The 14,655-nt window shown below is 36.2% G+C and overlaps 1 protein-coding gene across 1 annotated transcript in view; it reads right to left on the reverse strand.

Annotated features, from left to right (window-relative positions):
* LOC102809380 (transient receptor potential cation channel subfamily M member-like 2) overlaps positions 1 to 4,992 on the reverse strand; it is a 34,728-nt gene extending 29,736 nt beyond the window's left edge. Inside the window, exon 1 of the mRNA XM_085495334.1 lies at positions 4,841 to 4,992. The gene's annotated coding sequence lies outside the window, so the exon portion shown is untranslated. The remainder of the gene's footprint in view (positions 1 to 4,840) is intronic.
* Between the last annotated feature and the right edge of the window lie 9,663 nt (positions 4,993 to 14,655).

Raw genomic sequence — 14,655 nt, forward strand, 5'->3', positions numbered from 1 at the left:
CCCTCTTAAACCATCGCTACAATTGTTTTTTCTAATTGATTGCATGCTTTCTATATTCTTATAAGAGAATGTGGGAAAAAGGTAAATTTAATATTTTCACAGAAAAAAACCTCAACTACATCCTTAACATTTCTCAATGTCTTGGTAATTTTTGAAAATGACAAGTTTCCTTCTCCTACAGTGGTTTATTAACGCAACTGAACTTTTGTTTTTAATTTCATTATGGAAATTATGTCTATTTTATGGAAAATAACAATGAAGTTATAAAAAAATAATACATAAAAATGTACACCAACATTATGGCGAGAAAAAATGATGCCATTCAAAAGGTGAAAAGTACAAATATTTTAAGTACATAAGTACAATACAATACTGTAAGCTTAACTAGTTATTTATTACTATAAACACATGAATTATTCGTTTGGTTTTAATTTCCTCTGGTAAGTAAAATCCGCTAAATTAAATCTATATGTAAAATAACAATAAAATTCATTGTATCTCTGTTATGTCCATCAAATTAAAAACAAGTGAAATTGCTCAAAGCATTGAAATAGTGAAACTAAATAAATGTCTACGTATAACGAGTACAGACTAGATGGCAGCAAGACACTATACATGTGCCCCTTGTTTGGGACAAAGATAATTCTCATGCTGAGAAATACTATATGATCCATTTAATAAAATATATAAAGTTATTTTTATCTAAAAAAAGTATATGCAGCAAAATGTTGCATATGCCACTGATAGGTCACTGTTGTCTTCTAACCGAGCTGACCAAATTCACCTTTTCACCACCAGTTCCCACTTGTCATCACAAATTCACAAAATTGTCCCATTTATAGTCTGCACTTTTCTCCAGGAGTTTGGAACAAAAATAAATTATTCAAATTTGTTGGATCCAAAATTAGGATTCATTTCCACATATCTAAACTGTCTAAATACGCCTCATATTAGTAACATAGAAAAATAGCACCAAAAATAAATTGATTATTGATGACAATGACCTCCGTTTAAAAATGTTGAGGTTTATGAAAAGGCAAAACCAGCTTGGAAGTTAACCTTGATTGTACTGTACAGTATTTGCCAGAGTTTCAATCACTTGGGTGCACAGTGTCGTTTTTCAACCTGGACATGTAGACCTGAAACATGATGTGCATGTAGGACACATACAAAATGTATGCAATTATAATCGCTTAATTTGAAAAAAGATTCCATCATTGAATAAAAAAAAAAAAAAAATCAGATGAAAAGTCAACATACAGTAATGATACACCATGAAATTTGCATGTGTGTTTAAACTTCATTGCGATTTGTGTTTTGATTGCACATCGGTAGTAAAACAGAAATCTAAAAACATTTTTATTATCTTACACCTCAGTGCAGGTAATTCCCAAAATCAACCTGCATACTGTATTAGTACATGCAAGTAAAAATTTCTATTTCAATCCTTAGACTTATGTGTTTATATATGTTTCAATTTCCCTGTCTTTGGTACACTTGGTATACCTAATTTGACATATGATGAAGATTGGACATCGTGAGACACTCCTACCTTCTTACTAGTACGTACGAGAATACCCCCTCCCCCACCTCCGCCGTCAGATTCACCGTGCTGGCAATCAATCTGTTTGGTCTATGCGAGGAAAGAGATCACATGCATTTACATAAATAACAGAAGTATGTCAACCGCCAAATTAAGTCACATTTTAATGACCCAAGATACAATACATGTAATTTTTGGTTTATCTGCATTTATATTCCAGATTAGACTGGCCCAGCTGTGGTAATTTTTTTTCAGTTAAAATGGAAAAATAGTTTTGTGAAAGGTTGGTTGAACCCGAAACCACCACAGACTGGTCTTATTTGCAGCGAATCTGTTGCTATTATTTATTCATGATATGCAGTGACATCACTGAACGGATACAGAAAAAGAGTTGGGGCGTGCGCGCTGCATAATGAGTTTAAACAATGTGGGTCTTCTGTGCAGATTGCGCTTCACTGTAACCCAGACGAGATAAAGCTACACGCAGGCTACTTCTCTCCATTAGAATAATTTGTACGGAACGTTATAAATAGTAATTCGTTTGTTATGCTTGACGATCAAGAAACTTGAAGAAAAGTGAAGTCTTCAGGTACAAAGGTTAACTAGATATAGTTTAAAGGTCAAATTACTCTGATTGGATAACGTTTTTGCCTGTCATTCTGCTCATTAACATAAAAACTAGTATGAAAACACACTAGTTCCTGCTTTCACCACAGAGGGCACTGCAAAAACGTCCAGTCTGGGTGATTTCGCAGTTACAGGGGATTTTGCGTTAACACCTCCATTTCGCTATTTTTTTATTTAATTTTAAATTTAAAAAGAAATAAATCGCCCAGATGTGCTTAAGGTAAAAACCTAGTCATGAATAAAAATACCCAGAATTTTTTCATTTTGCAATAAATTGTACTCCAAGGCAATATAAGCATTTTGACCTAAAAAAAGTTGGGCGTCACCAGCCTTATTTTCGAGAAATTGATGGTTGTATTTTAGTGGAGAGTCGCCATTTTGACACTATTATAACACTTTTACCACAGGTTCCTATGGCAGAGATATTATGCAATATCTCAAAATCTAGCATGGTGACATAGGCTGGCAAAATCATATATTGTTAATGATGGTGTACTTTTTGTTGTTCTGAATTATTTCAAAAATCTAGGTTTTAAAAAGTGTCAAAAAATGTAATTTTTCTTTAACATTGTGTTCTATGGAATGTGTTCTAAAAATAGCGATTTTCAAAAAATATTAGGACACATTTCTGTAACACACAAAATAATGCTATTTCATTGTACCATGAGACATTAGCTTCATGATTGTACATAATAAACTAATGAACATTGTCAAGCAATTTATGACCAAAATTTTTTCAAAAATAGTAGGCATCTTAAGATATGGTAATCAAAATGAATTTTAATTATATAAAGGTGTTTTTTTTATTTTATCATATCTAAATCTGTATTGTTCTGACAAATGCTGGTATAATTATAACGATAGCAATAAATATACAGGTACCAGTAATTTTAATTATCGATGGGGGTGGTGGATTGACGAACATTTCAACGACTGAGGGCAGTATTGCATTAGCTAACTAAATACGTAACAGTCTGCACAATACGATACACACACACACACACTGTGTAATCAAAAACATGCATTCAGTAGAGAAAATTAAATTTAAGTTTACATTAATGACGGATGACAGAGAAATGACAAGAGTATTGTATTCTCTCTGGTAATAAGCATAGTGTTACACAAAAGGGATTGCAATGGACAGTGCATGTACGTGATTATAATATTTTAATTAATTTGTTATCTCTTCTGTCAAATTAATTTGCCTATGCATAGATTACGTAGTTAATTACAATAATAGAATATTTAATGAAAGATATGAAGCCAGTACGGTACAAATACCATATTTCCTTTATTAGATACCTCATTACAATGCATATCAGGACAATAATTTCCTCCATCATACATCTTGCATTGCCTGGCCTTGTAACGCTATGGGAAGTGCGCCCTCACATCAGGGCAATAAGTTCCGGTATCACGCCCGGCTTTTATCAATCAAAACGTATCATCCTAAATTACGTCGTCTGTTTGAATTCACGTCTTGGTAAAATTGTAATTACACCTGTAAGCTAATATGATAAAACCTTCATGAACTGGATAGGGATTTTTCTGCACTAGGTCGTATGGCTTACGTTCCCTTGCATCTCCGGTGTACTCCCGTCACACCACCTCGGGCCGCAAAAGCCATATTTAGTCCATAAAGATTATAACCCAAAATTGCTAATAAAATTGAAAATTTTTAAGACTAATGAAATGATGATGAGCCAATAATTAAAATTGTATTTAAAATAATATATTTTAATTTATATTGCTACGGACAGGTACATCAGCAATTTGGACAGGCACTTTTATTTTCTAACTTTTCGAATAGATAGAAAATTTTAATTTCAACCCCTGGTATATGTCAAAGGTATATTTTTACACAAATATGCAACTGGGATATCCAAACACAGCGATATACAATGAAGATCCCATTTCAATTGAGCCCCATTCACTTGCATAAGTATTTCTATAAATTATGTATGTTTGTCTTGATTTCAAATTGTAAACATGATATACCACATCCCCTGCTGATTCTATTCTGTTTTCATTGATTTTGGTATGTTTGCAGAGGCTTCAAGAAGGCAATATTTGTAAGACATTTTTACCAAAAATTCTCCAAATCTGGAGCCAAATTATGATCTAGGCATGGAACTAAAATTGGTTGGGCAAAATAAATTTGGGTAACTTTTTTGGGGAAAAAACCCTATATGTGGTCCGATTTTTGGACCATATTTGCGGGGGATGGGGATTTTCACCCAAATCTGCATTTTTCACCTCCATTTTCCACTCATTTTTTAGAAGCAATCCCCCCCCCTCCCAAGAACATGGTGTGACATGATATTTTCAGTTTGAGGGACACTTCTTACAATTTATGTTTGTTACACAAACACACACCCCTCCGATTAAATTACAAGATTATAGGCGAGTCTTCACCTCAACTGTGCTAACGTTTCAATATTCGGTTTCTTAGTACTAATTGTCTTCGCTAGACCTGGTGAAACCTAATTTGACATATGACGAAGGTTGGACAACGTGAAACACTCCTGCCTTCTCCCCCACCCCCACCCGCGCCGTCAGATTCGCCGTGCTTTGGCAATCAACCTGTTAGATCTGTGCGAGGAAAGCGATCAACCTTACAAAATTGAACACTTGATTATCGACCTCCGTTATCAGAAATGACATACTTACAATCAGTGATCCGTTAATCTAACTACGGACGGCAACATTTCACAATCACGGGTGTTCAAAATATGTCAGCTACGAGTACAATCCATGAAAAGCACAACACACGTCAATATGGCCGATCGTTTACCCCATTCGGAGTCGGTTAAAAACATTGGCTGAAAACGAAAGTGCGTATAGAAATCACATGCATTGCATTGTGGGAAGTAATTGAAAGTATCGGGTGTATTTGTTTCCGGGTTGCCTGGCGATAATGTTGTTTGGTGAGAATGTATGTATTTGTTTGGTACAGTGACACATACAGAGAATTACTGTGCGATAACTGTTAGAGTGACTGTGCTAGTATATACATTGACCTGAACGTTAATTACCGTAACGATATAGAAATTATTTATTATACAAATAATTATTGTTATTGCACAAACTGTGATAAGACAGACATGGTTGGCTGGAAAGTTAATCACCCGAGAATTCATTAGTGCAACAATGCGTATATTTATTCAATATTATTTTATTTTATTTTATTTTATTTTATTTTATTTTATTTTATTTTATTTTATTTTCCGATCGCGTATACACCACGACATCATTTATAAATATAGGCTTTTGTGTGTATTTTGTAACAATTGTGTTGGCCTTATTCGTATAGGGCAATATTTTACTCTCTGCTCACCAAGCGTACCACCCATATTATACGGGGTACCAACGACGGAATGTTCTATACAGAGATTTATAAGTCCATTTAATAACACACAATAAACTGAATTACTGGCAACAATAAAGAGAGAAAAAACTATTAACAGAGTACATTGCATTATATAGTTAAATAAGTAAGAGAAGTATATATGGACTCCATGGTATACAGGAAGTGATGTCAGTTGTATTGAAAATAGTGAGCACATCCTTTTCCACATTTGGCACTCGCCATATCTTTCTGAGTCACAATAAAATTATCGTTTCTGTTGAAAACTGAGGCCTAGAATAAAAAGTAATAAAATAAAAAAAAAAATGCACGCTACGTCAGGAAACGATATTATTTCAATCATGAAATACTGTACGAAACAATCTTATCAAATGGGTATAATAATGGGTATAAGTATAGACGCAGAATTCTTAAAAACCCTAAAAATTGGGTTTTGTTTTGCATTTTGCTTGTTTTGTTTACATAGGGACTGTCATGGCTTCATACTTTTAATAGTAGCGTTCACGCACAGCTCCTTAGCGCATGGGCTTAGGGGTCAAATACCTTGGAGGTCGATTTCTCAAAGTTTTAGATCGATATTAGATAGCATCAGAGGTACATTACTTGGGGTTTGCAACGCGCATAGTACTGTATGGTAACATCATGCCAAGATCCCATTCAAGTCTCATCTCGTAGATAGCGAGACTGATGCTACGACCTTCTGACATGACATAGGCGGTTTGTAATAAAACAATAAAACATGTATTACCACATTCATAGTGAAAAATGTAATACATCGAAAATGTACAGAAAATATAGTTATCGTAATCCGTCATCCGTGAGCAGCTATTTTAATCCACCTGGACATCCCAGTATCATAGTTACCTCGGGCATGCGCATTCGCGTTTTTCTGAGTTGGAACGCTTATGCGAGAGCGAGATTGAAACGGGATCATGTCACCGTAGTTGCAAACCCCAAGTAATGTACCTCTGATAGCATATATGACTTGAGTCGCATTTATTTGAGTCTTGAATTCTCAAACAATATGTTCGATTATTATCAGATAATTATTCAGAGATAATGGGGAAAAAACAATATCCCTCCTTCAATGGCTGGCACATGAGGGCCGCCATATACCATATTTCAAGCTGATACAAATATATTGAGGAACGGACATCCGGGCATTTTCACCGCCTAGCAACCCTCGTGGTGAAAACAAATGCCCAAAACTCGCAGAAAACGGTACTTTGGGATGATTGTTGAGACTCCTCTGAACATTGTAATAAGATTAGCCCTACGTGTGTAACATATATAAATTTGGTTGTTCAGGATTACATCAAAGTTGAGTTTGTGCTGTTTTCTGGAATTTTCACCGGCTCGACCGGCGTTCCACAGCAGCGCGCACACAGCCCAGCGTTGTAGCAACGTGGAACGTCTTGTGACGTAGCTCCGCCCCGAGGATAGACTCATTTGTTTGCTCGATATTATAACAGGCGCTGCGAGACGACCGCCACCATGAGTTGTACATGTCGTATATTGTAGACTTCCCTTTGATAATCCCAGTCACGCATGCGCAAAAATTCCACATGATGAGTGATGAACGTGCAGCATTCTCCGAACATACATACATGGTAACAATGGTAACCAAAGAAGATGAAGATTTTAATGATGACTGATGACTAAAAATGTTTGATGTTTGCAGTAAATAATAATTTCACGATTAAAGTCACAATTTGAATAACTTCAACTATTATTGAGCATCAATGATGTTTAATAAATATTTACTTCAAATATTGCATCTTAATAGGGTGTGATTTTTCATAAAATAAAACCGTTGCTTTAATAATAAACTTAGCAATATTTGTTCGATTAAAAACAGAAAATTTGAAATGCGCATGCGTCTTGGATTTACCAGTAGTACGAACCTGCAATTCATGGACACTCTTATTCCCAGCATGTCATCAAACGAATACATCTATGTTTACAGCAAAAACATTATTTTTAATGATTCTTTCAAGATGTAAGTCATGCTCAAAATTATCAACATCGACTAGAACTAGTGCGCACACACAGTGAACTTTGGATAAGTAACAGACTCTGGTAATTCCGGTGTTACCTGCCGTTGTACACCTTATTTTTAGTTTTCCGTCTCTTGTTTCACGTGTAACATCCCGGTAAGACAGTCTCGGCTTAGACAATTACAAAACAAAATAAAAGAACCTTTAGTTGTCTGACGTTTCGGGAATGGAGTCTGCTTCTATCTCACTTGACGCATTCGAATATAAACGGGAAATCACTCATTACTCTGGACACGGTTACTAGTACTAACCGCGCTCTGAAACAAACGAGACCGGATCGGCATCGATTTGAAGAGCTTTGTTATTCTAAATCCTGCGATAGGTAAACATAGCATCAATGTTGAACTTTGACACGCCGACACAAATATTTGTTGTATTTAATCACCTGGCAGCTCGATGCCTTGGCTGTCAGCTGGACCAAACGCCATCCATTCATTCACCTGGTTTGATTAGCGTTCTGATCGTATCGGCAAACTTGCTATCGCCCTTGCCGAGGATTAAATGTAATCCAGCTTAAGAATAAGCCGTAATATTATACTAGTAGGCTTATTATATAAGTGATATTTGCCAGGTGCTATAACGCAATTTTCGGCTAACCATAGACTTATGGGCTAACGATACGCTCCGTTCAATAATCACAATTAGAATGTTCACGGAAGTATTTTGTGTCCCTTCACGTCGGCCGAATTAAATAACCTTTGCTAGCGAAGATGCTATGTTGAATGAACATTGCGTTATGTTTCAATGAAATACATTTCTCGGAACTCGGACACAATTCTGAGGGCCTGATCTCGAATTTAGAAATATCGTATGTAATCGGGCAAAATGATACGAGTGATTCCAACAATGGAAGTGATATTTGTTCTGGTGTTTAGATGCCACGACATTCAGTGCAGTGTAGCTTCAGCCCAATATTTTCCGATTTGCAGCCAAACCAATTTATTCCATTAACAGAATAATAAGTGGGACGTTTCAACGGCTGTTACCATGGCACCGCGAATATAACACACGCGCGGAGTTGCAGATATTAGTAGAAGAAAAACACATTGTAAATTGAAATAAATTTCATGTACGTACCCAATTAATTATTTATGGCGGTATCGTTTGTAGTTCTAAAGAAGTCGGATTATATCCGAGCCTCAGTTCCTGTCAAGCCTGGAATCAGCTCACGTTCCGTACAAACAATACATAATCCCGTACACAGAAGCTAACGGATAGACTTGCTTACAATCTCTTGTTTATTTTTTAGTGTTTATTTTTCAGTAAAAAAAAAAAAATGTTCGCGGTAACCCGTCTTGCGCCATTTTCACACTTCCATGATATTTTATTGAAAAAATAATAATAAGAGATTGTATGCAAGTCTTCTAATGGGTGTATTCCATATCTGGAAACGAGTCACACTGGTAAGATTATGGAGCCACGATCTCTGTGCCCATAGGAATTATGATAGTGACTAAAACAGTCTCGTTTAATCCAAATCGGAGTCAGAATTATGTACAGTAATTTCATGGTAATCATGTATTCTTCCGCACGCAGCAAAGACCCAAAGTCTGAATGTTATTATTCATTTTTGGTTAATGCGTACATTCATCAGCCATTTGAATTTAAATCGTCTATATTGAAATATTCAAGTATTTTTAAAAAACTTTCACAGTCAGAAATCAAAATGGATTTAAATCTGATATATCAACACATTTTACTATATCCACACTCTCAGTCAGACGTTACATCGCCGGCATAGTTACAACCGTTGCTTGGGGAGGTCACATTTGACCTTTTGAACGGACATCTGGGGTTACTTTTATTATTCAAATATTATGAAATGTGCTCATGAGCTAATTATTAGTCAACGATATTGATTAAACGTATATAAAAAATCGCTCGGAACTAATGCTTATTGATAACTAATAGATTTTCTTAGCAACCCTGACTAAATTATAGATAATCCTCTGCAAATCAGCCTGAATGAATTGAGTATCAGGAAACGAATGGTTTGTGGATTACTTTTCAGTTGCGTTCATGAATTCCTAAATTAAACAAAAAGACTGATAACTATAACAAAGGATGGTTGTTGACGCTGGATTGTTGTCACAAGTTCTCATGCAGTACAGAAATAATTCTGCAATACATTTTAATTGTTTGTGTTTTACGAAGCAGGCACATGGGTTAAACCATTCACAATTGGGAGAGATAAGAAGTTTTAGAAGGTCGGGCAAATACGTTTCTGGACCCATGGAAAAATCTAGTCATTTTGTTATTGCTAGTACATATGTTATTTTTTTTATAAATAAATTGCCGTGTATACATTGTATGTTCAAGTTTCGAGTGGAGGGCGCAGCCAAGTGTTCAACCGAGTAAATCATTTTGTTTTTATGACGTTCAACACGCAAACGATAGAAAATACGAGAACCGGAAATGAAAATAAAAAATAAAAACAGATGCCTTCAATATGGAAAGTATACTTTGCATACTTTGTTGTCGCGCGCTGATATTGGGACGCATTTAACTTTCTCGTCAGTACGCATTTCGGATCATAGTTCCACATCCGCCTTACATGCACGTGGCCACCGGTAATATTCGCTTCAAGTTATCCATTCCGGGTATTTTGATGTTCATGATAACCTTTGTTTCGCTTGCTTTTGTTTTATTATAAATTAACTATTGAGAGGGACTTATATAAATAGAAATAAATCGTGTGCTCCGTAACATCGGAAGAAAAACGTTTAATAATTAGTAAACGTTATGTGACTTACGCCAGTCAATGTAAACCCCGACACTTTCACCTCGGGCATTCAAGTTATGGGGCAAGTATGGGACTAATCCGGTGACATTGATGTTCACAGCAACCCCAGAGGCTCGGGATAATTCGGACAAAAGAAGCTATCGAAAATAAATCAGGTTCACACATAGATTCACTCATTTACTCGGATGTTTCAATATCCACAATGAACATAGGAAGACCCAAGAATGAATAAAGGCGGAGAGTGGAGGAATGGGAGAAAGAATGTTCATGGTAGTAAACCACTTTTTGTTTGCCCCAGGGGCACTACGCACTTAGCAACTTCACTCATTTTTCTTGTTAGCACATATCCCGAGATGGCGGTGGTCGGTCAGAGTTTACATTGCCTGGCGCGTAACATAGAATAGATCTGTTATTGCTACCGTACCCCATACTTGAGGGTTTGCTGAGAAGTGCAATGAAGTAATAAATTCTGACATAAAAAATAACCAAAACTAACAATGTGCGGAAAAACAAACAAATGCAACTAATAAAGCGTTTAGATGTATTCTGGGAGTCTTGTTGTAGGATTCTTGTACGCATGACAAGGTTGTTAGGTTGTCAAATTTTAGGCTCGTTCGAAGTTAGGGTTTGACGCGCACGGTGACGCCAAGATAAAATGAGCAAAACGAATGCAAATTTCACGATTTTGTGGGGTTTTAAATCAAGCAATTATCTGCAAGGCAGTAATGTGATTGATAGACAGGTTTTAGGGAGACAAATGTATGATCATTGTATGGATGCGAACGAAACAACAAAAAGTAAGATGTACTCGCATTTATAGATATCCAGACTCCTGTCGCCGATCTGTAACTTCACCGCCGAGGGCAGCATATTAAAACTGTATTGAAAAAGTACCAGCACAAGCAAATCAAAACATGGATAGGGCTTCTATCCGGCCTAACTGCGTTTGTACACAAATGTTAGAGAACATGCGCATGAAACATGAAATTGGCACAAGTTACATTCGTACGCGGGTCATTGCCTCCAGATCCGGACTCAAAAAACACTCCGCCCGATCATTATGCACGGTGCATCCCGGGCTGCTTTGAAAAAGCGTTGGTGGCTTTCAAGTTACTCTGAATAGATTCATACACACAATACCAATCGATAACAATGACGTTTTTTAAAAGTCACTTCTACAAAGACTGCTTTATATCTAGAGTCTAGACGCACACGCTTGTCCTGAATCACATCAACGGAAAAAAGCCTACGGGAAATTGCGGAGTGTCGATCACGTTCACCGCCGGGCATTCCCGCTGCGATCACACTGATATATGGGCGTGTGACAGGGTTTCTCTGTTACTGTTTGTATAAAGGCTTTACTGCCGTTAGTATTTGATTCTAAGATCCTGTTTTTACAAGTGATAATATGTTTTGTCAGTTTAATTAACTGGAAGCGAGGTAACGCTATACTACGTACTTGGCGCCTCCCTGTGATGAGATTAAGTCAGTTTGACCCCTTGCTGTGTTCGGTAATGAACAGACAAAGTAGAGGTGTCAATGACGAAATCAAATTAAATCCAGATATCCAGTTAAAACGATACCAGCGAACAATGACATCGGATGGTGACCTACTATCGAATGTTCTGTTAACACTATGGTGTTTTTTTTTTGTTAGAACTTCTCCTTTTGCAATTAACAATCTCGCTCCGCCTTTTTTATTTGTGTGTATATCTATTTTGGTTAGGCCAGTTGTTGATGCCGGTGGAGGTCGGCGATAATGGACCGGACGTTGGCACACGTGATCCGATGTTTACGTTACAATTGTCAGCTGAAACTGGAGAGATACACTAACACATGGCCACTAAACACATGGCCGTGGCATGAGTTACACCCCGTATAAGTCCATGTTTTTTTGTTTTTTTCAGACGCAGAGTGAGTCATGTACATTCCAACACTCAGAGAACAAAAAACAAACAAAAAAAACAGGAAACATAAAATAGGTGTCAAGGGTACGATGCGCCATTTAGAACTAAAGGGTTGGTCATCGCTAGAGAATCTGGGAATAGTAAAAATTGTACAAATTATTCTTTTCTGACAGTTCTGGGTTCCCAAAATTCATCCCGAGTTTGCAAAGATCGCTGGCTCTAACAGTAATTAAATTCCAACAGTAAGGAGCCGTATATAACTTACATACACTAACCAATTTAAAGGACAGTGGTCGTCGCGCAGCGCGTGTTCGGATTTCATGTAAACAGATAGTGTATTTTACACGCGTTGTGTACGTCGCTACGAGTCCTATTTCGAACAGAACGCGGCGCTACGAGCACCGCCCTTTAACCAGCCATGTAAAATGAAAGCACGACCGTTCATAATTCAGAAAGCGACCTTTTACTTGAAAGGATGGCTCTCAACACTGGGTAATGGGTCAAGGTCATCGGCATATCACAAATTAATTATGATGGCAGGACAGCATCATAAATATTTATTGAATTAATCTTACTCCAATAACAAAACTATTGAAATATTTATTAAACAATTTTTAAAAGTGGGTACAAATTTGACGTTTCATTGCGATATTACTAACGCATGATCACAGTGGCCACATCGCGTCGAGTTAGGTGTGGTTCCCTTGGAAACCCCCTGACGTGTATACAGCGCTCGTAAATAAACGTTGTTTTCCATGAAATCTGAACGTGCACTTGACGCTTTAAATTGAGAGGGGCGCCAAAACAAATGTTGAAATTATCTATTTTTTTGGTCAAGTCGTGATTGAAAGTTCACTTACTAGTATCAATGTGTTATCTGGACGTTCGACAATGGTGGTATATAACTGGGATACTCTGGAGTGGGCGGCAATTTTGTAAAAAAAAAAAAAATTCTATATTCAAAATTACAAAAAAAAAGTTTAAGAATAAAAATTCACACATTGTCCTGATAAAAAAATCTAAGTGAAAGAAAAAAATACAACATATGCCTGCAATGGTTTTTCTACACAACTTTGAGATTTCAAAACACATGATTTTTATTATATGCTCGTTTTACTCAGTTACTCCCGCCTTGGGAGGAATGGTGCATGCCGGTTAATTAGTTTGGGACGCTGATGCAATTGGTACTGGTTACCGAACCAGAAATATGATCAAACCGGTTCAAAGGTCACACGATCAATTTAAGTCAACGGAAAATTAGCCTCGGGCTTTAGAAACAATTCTTTCAAAAGTACGATGACCGAAACATCAAAGCTCAGTATTGTACATGTAGTTCTTTACATTGAATAGAAATTGAATAGATGCAAACTGAACTAAATCGAGAACAAATATTTTTAAGTTATTTCTTAAATAAACTGAATAATATATATAAAATTACGCGATCAAAACAGGAAAAAACACATCCCCATGGCAACCAGAAACCAGAATCTCAATCAAGTGTATGTTTTGTTTATTTAATTTGTTATGTCCAACTTGAAATGTCTGTGAATGTAATACTAATGTTGAGTGCAACCGTGATGCACAATTTCCTTCCCATCATGCAATTATTCACGGATGCTATAAAGATACTTTCTTTTTTCATTTTTTTTAGTCAAAGATTTTTATAGGTTTGACTCAAATGAAACTTACGTTTTTCACTGTATTTGAGAGATTTGTTAAATTTTCTAAAGAATCAACTTCAACATAAATGAACACATTTGTAATTTGGAATAACATTGCTTTGACATCTACCTTACATCATTTTAGCATCATAGTAGGATTTGTCATCTGGAGGGAACGACTTACACAAAAGGTATATCGTGATACTTGCTTAATTAATGTAAGTACACTTCTTACTTAAAAGAAATTAAGAAATATATTAGTTTTATCAGAATGCAGTTCTTGTAAATTAAAGTGTTTTAACCTTTTCACCACCAGTTCCTTCTTTTCATCACAAATTCACAAAATACTCCCGTTTATAGTCTGCATTTTTCTTCAGAAGATAGGGGAAAAATATCCACTGGCAAATGTTTTGAGAAAAAAATTAAAATTGACTTAATTGTTGTCCGTTGGCTTGAAAATTAAAGTTCATTTCCAGAAATATTGACGAATATAAGAAAAAAGTGCAGACAAATTTGGACGAGAATGTCTGGTGGTGAAAAGTTGAACACATCCATGATGATAACATGTTTGTGAACATTCCCTCTAACTTCGACTGTAATGATTTATCTAGTTTTGGATGTATTTTGGTTTGTCGTCTTTGTACGAACCACGTGTACCAAATACAACAACATGCGTCGCTATCCACATCGAACACTGGGATTGGTATAATTAATGATTAATTTGAATAATACTTAGATTAATATGACCCG

The sequence above is a fragment of the Saccoglossus kowalevskii genome, chromosome 21 (genome assembly GCF_978046115.1).
Source record: "Saccoglossus kowalevskii chromosome 21, keSacKowa6.1, whole genome shotgun sequence".
NCBI classification, from domain to species: Eukaryota; Metazoa; Hemichordata; class Enteropneusta; family Harrimaniidae; genus Saccoglossus; species Saccoglossus kowalevskii.